This window comes from Leptopilina boulardi, unplaced genomic scaffold (assembly GCF_019393585.1).
Source record: "Leptopilina boulardi isolate dan_hultmark-lab unplaced genomic scaffold, ZJU_Lbou_2.1 LbouV2_281, whole genome shotgun sequence".
NCBI lineage: Eukaryota > Metazoa > Arthropoda > Insecta > Hymenoptera > Figitidae > Leptopilina > Leptopilina boulardi.
In genome coordinates this window covers 600,907-606,906 of record NW_026137842.1, presented here as the reverse complement: position 1 = coordinate 606,906, position 6,000 = coordinate 600,907, and positions in this window count along the sequence as shown.

Genomic DNA, 6,000 nt, shown 5'->3' with positions numbered 1-6,000 from the left:
TTGACTTCACGTCAAAATCAAATCCATTTTACCGTCAATGTCAAATTTAATTCAACAAATTCATTGTTTTATTTAAATTAGACGTTAAATTAAAATTTAATCTTTTATTTCAATTTAACGTTGCATTCAAATTTTTTTTTTTGATAGCAATTTGACGTATTGCAATCAAAAAATAAATTTGACTTTGACGTCAAAGTCAAATCAAATTACATAATCGACTCCCTGGTAAATTTCCTGTTAGACATCCAAAGTTATACATTGGTGAAGAACAATGTAAACAACTCGCTGGAGCTGAGTATGACATTAGCAATGTAGAAGGTTTAGTACTCTGTCAAATTTTACCTCCGCGTGATTTGTACCATCCACTTCTTCCAGTTCGACAACACGGAAAACTAATATTCCCTCTTTGTCGTACATGTTGTGAAACTCTTGAATCGAGTGATTGCACTCATGAAGATGAGTCATTACGTGTACTAGAAGGAACTTGGGTTTCTGATGAATTAAAAGCACCAGTAAATCTTGGTTATAAAATAGTAAAAATTCATGAAATTTGTCAATACAATGTTGTACAATATGATCCAACTACTCGTGAAGGAGGTTTGTTTGTTTCTTATATAAATAACTTTTTAAAAATTAAACAAGAAGCAAGTGGTTGGCCATCATATTGTACAATGAACAATCTAAACTTCATTATATTCAAAAATATGAACAGGAAGAAGGGATAAAATTAGACCCTATTAAAATACATAAAAATCCAGGGTTACGTTCTGTTGCGAAACTCTGTCTCAATTCCTTCTGGGGTAAATTCGGTCAATGTGATAATTTACCACAAACTACAATTGTAGAAACACGTGATGAATTATTACGTTTACTTCATAACCCTGAGGTTGAGATTAATGACATTGTACCTGTAAACGATGATATTGTCTACGTCTGTTGGGTAAAAAGGTCCGAAGCAATAACACCTGCTCCAAACACAAGCGTTCTTATTGCTGCATACACAACTGCACAAGCTCGTCTAAAGTTATATAATTACCTGTATAAGTTGGATAGACGAATGTTATATTACAATAAAGATTCTTGCATTCATGTAAACAGTGGTAATCCTACAGAATATATACCCCCTGTGGGCTCTTTGTTAGGAGATTTAACGGATGAATTTGAAAAAGATTACGGAGCAGGTAGTTATATTAATGCTTTTATTTCTGGCAGACCTAAATTTTACGCCTACAGTGTTCGAAAATCTGATGGTACCGAGTCCACGGTTTGCAAGGTTAAAGGAATTTCATTAAATTTTAAAAATTCTCTTTTAATTAATTTTCATTCGATTTGTGATCTCGTAACCAATGAAGGAAACCCTATCGAAATAACATCTAGAGTAATTCGAACTACTAAAGAACACTTGGTCGTTACAAAAGATGAAAAGTAAACATCTCGAGTAGTAAATATGAAACGCCGTAGGGAAGAAAATTATGATTCTCTACCCTCCGGTTATAAAAAACAAATATTAATTTAGACCTACAAACATAAATATTTATTATTACAAATTATATTATTTATTTAATTATTTATTATTTATTTATTTTATTATTTATTATATATTTATTAATTATTATTTATTTATTTATTTACTGCCAATTACCAAATTGTGATTTACTATTACTCATATATTCCACTATCTCAATTTAAGTATGTATAATGTTTATATGTATAGTTGACTATAATTGTCTTTAACGAAATAAACCTTAAAATTCTTTTTCTTTTTACAGAATGGTACCTTTATCGCTAGGTGAACGAACAAAATGGATTAAGAGAGGAAAAGACTGAAACAACAATTCAAAATATGGAATATGAAGTTTGTGACAAGGACTTTATGGAGAATTTTAACGTCCAAATATATCAAAAGGAACAAAAAAACAAAGTAAAAAAAATTAAAAAAATATATATTATGTCTTAATTTTTTATGTAAAAATATATAAATAAATAAACGTAAATAATGTATATGAAGTTTACGATTATTCTACAAACCTTTCCCATACATTAAATTAATTAAAAAAAATTATTCAATTTTTAATTGTTTTTTATCTTTAAATAATAATGTTACAAAATTTTTTTAATTATTTAATAATATAAATGAAAAGTATTAATTTTTTGTTTATTATTATGAATAAATTCGATAATTTCTATTTTTTATATCTATAATATATGTCTAGTATTACTAAAATTATGGACTTAAAAAGAACTTGATACAGTCTCACTTTCTTATGGAGCGGTCACTCCTCGCCTGCAGGAACAGTTGCCAATGGCAACCGTGTAAGAGTAAGAGAGATGGAAAATCTTCTATCTCTCTTACTCTTACACGGTTGCCATGGGCAACTGCTCCTGCAGCCGAGGTGTGACCGCTCCATTATGCGTAGCATTCCTCTCTCTTGCTTTTCCTCAAAACAGCATTCCCTCTCTTTCTAACCTATAGCAAAAGCATAGCCTTCTCCCACTCGCCTCTCTTTTCACATTCGTATATGAGACATTCTTTTTCAATCGCCCCAGCCCAAAAAGTCAATGTTCTGGGATTGGCATCATACTTTGGTAAATTGTTGTCCTATATGATAGTAATAAATCCCTAAAATATAAACTCATTAAAAAAATATTTGTAGAAAGTAGAGGGGGTTGAAGTTTTGACGTTAAGGGTAACATTGTCATTTTCAAATCCGTATAACTATGACAAAAGTTAATGGATTTTAATTTATCTATAATGAATTTTAATGCATTTTTCACGTACTTTTAAAAAATGCATACGAAATTTAAAAAAAAAATATTTGACCCCTTTCTTAAAAAAAATGTGCATTTACACGAGTTTCACCCCTTAATCAGTATTTTTAGACTTTGTGACAATAATATGTTAAATTCATATTTATTTATTGAAAATAAATTCAACAGTCTCATTGACCAATTGCAGGATTATCATAATACAATTACAGTCAAATCTTCCAATACCGGACACTGACGGTAAAATATGAAATCGTCCGTTAACAGAGATGTCCACTATTAGGTGACTTCAAAGTAAGTCATGTATAAAAACTTAAAAAATGTTAAAAAGTCAAATTTGAAATATAATTGCATTATTTACAAAAATTCGAAATGAAAGTTTGCTTTTTATGAATTAAAGGCAACAGTTCTACGTTCTAAGTGCATTTCTGCATTTTATATTAAATTCAGTCCTGTGGAGTAATTCGTTTTCAAGTATATTCTTTGCTCGTGCCTGCCCAATTAATTCGTAAATTGTGTTATCAATGACAGCTGTCTCAAGCTTGGGAAATTTTCTTTTTATGTTTGTGTTACTATTTTTTAAATTTGTTAAAAATATTCTTTTTGTCCTTTAACATTTGACTTGCGTTTTTCCGACAATAAACCTTTTTGCCGCAACACGAACATTTAATTTTTCTTTTTCACAAACCAAAATTAATAGTAGGGCTGCACCAGTTCTAAAACACAGGTAATGTAGTAATCTACCTTACCGACATATGGTAAATCTACTTTACCCTTGGTCGATGTTACCGACCGTTGTCGCGAGATGACGCTGTTGCTCGCGAAAATTTTTGAATTTTAACCCGTTTAGCTAGGTTGGTGTTACCAACCGTTGTCGCGAGATGGCGTTGTTGCTCGCAGGAATTTTAGAAATTTTTAACCCGTTTGGTCACCTTCCTTACCACCCACTTTCCACCCTCTTGGTCACCCACTACCCCCTAATTTGCATATATCTTTTTTTTAAATATTGCCACCTACTTTCCACCCTTTTTACCACCCACAACCCCCCCCCCTAAATTGCATGACTCTTTTCATGAACATTTTTTTTTATTACTTATCCATACTGCTCACGGGAATTTTTAAACATTTTCTACCAACACTTGAGATTACCAATGAAGAATAAGTTTCTACATTACCATAGGTTGATGTTACCGATCTAAACTAAGAGATGGCGCCACTACTGGTGGGAAATTTTTAATTTTACCCTTCTATATATGGAATATTATATTTACATAAATTTAATTTATAATTATACATATAACTATTTTGTATGTGAATATTTAAAAATCTGAGTTATTAAAATCCAAGATATAGAAGCGTTATTCAAATGACCAGTAACCCTTAATAAACCTTCTTTATCTAAAAATGGACACAATGATTTCAATGGACTGTTTCCTAGCGAATTTTGTTTAGATATAGAATTAATTTCTTGAGAGAAGTACTTTTTTGGACTGCCTTTAACCAGAAGAATCGTGCCTCTTTCATTTCAGGAGCAGTAATAAAATTATTTTCTTTACAATTTAATTTTCTCTTACAGAGTTTGATGAAACGAAAACAATATACTGTAATTCTTAGAAGTCGAGGCCATGTGGAAGATGCTGCTACAACGTAATGTAAAGGAAGTTTACTTTCTGTTGCTATTTCACTTACAACACTTATATTTTCAGTGGATTCTGTATGAAAATCTGAGATAGCCCTGGCGGATTCGATTTGCGTAATGTCTACTTAACTAAGCGGACTTTAGGTAGACATTAGGTAGACATGTAAAAAAACGTATAAAAAAGCTATTAATCGACTTATTATGATAAAAAAAAGTTGATAAAAGGGTAAATGAATGGTTATAGAGTAAATTCGTACAAAATTTGTAGTTAATAAAGCAATAAATAATTAATAATGAATAGAAATGTGCGCGAGGTACCTGACCAGTTCAGCTGTACAATTATTTTCGTGCTATTTTCATGAAAAGAATATAAATTAACTGCAAAAACAATTGATATTTATAAAAAAGTGTAAAATTGATTTAATTTTATTGTTTGCAATACGAATTATTAAATAATAATTAAGTTTTTATCAAATGTGAATAGTGTTGTGAAAACCTGTGAAAACTAATGAGTTACTACATTACCGATCGCATATGAGAGATGGCGCCACCAGTTTTTACAATACAGTGCGAGCATGTTTTCTTCCAAGCTTTTGCTTTGAAAGAAAATAAAAAGTGAATTTTAAAATGCAGAATAAAGTTATACAAATAATTATTGATTTCATAATTGTTTCTCGTCCAAAATTACGGACATGATTGCAGCTTTTTTGTTACATTCATCGAGAACTTTTTATTATCATATGCGATCGGTAATGTAGTAACTCCCCTCACAACACAAGGATATTCAGGATATCCCTGGGACGTCCTGGGGATATCCATTTGCTTTTGGCGATTCGGATATCCCTAAGATATCCTCTGGATATCCATGGACATCTCTAAGATATCCCAGGGATATCCAAACCGCCGAAAACAAATCGATATCCCCAGGACGTCCCAAGGATATCCTGAATATCCTTTTGTTGTGAGGGTCATTAGTTTTCACAGGTTTTCACAACACTATTCACATTTGATAAAAACTTAATTATTATTTAATAATTCGTATTGCAAACACTCAAATTAAATCAATTTTACACTTTTTTATAAATATCAATTGTTTTTGCAGTTAATTTATATTCTTTTCATGAAAATAGCACGAAAATAATTGTACAGCTGAACTGATCAGGTACCTCGCGCACATTTCCATTCATTATTAATTATTTATTGCTTTATTAATTACAAATTTTGTACGAATTTACTCTATAAACATCCATTTACCCTTTTATCAACTTTTTTTTATCATAATAAGTCGATTAATAGCTTTTTTATACGTTTTTTTACATGTCTACCTAATGTCTACCTAAAGTCCGCTTAGTTAAGTAGACATTACGCAAATCGAATCCGCCAGGGAGGTGTTGTAGGCCAATAGGTTTTTGTAACCAAGTTGGACCCTGCTACCATAATTTATGATTCAATAACACCGATGGAGTTAAGCCTCTAGAAGCGCAATCTGCAGGGTTTTCAGATGTGTACATAACGCCATTTTACTTCAGAAATCAAAGTCAAAACTACAGATACTCTATTAGCAACAAATACCGGCCAAGAAGAGGGATGTTTAT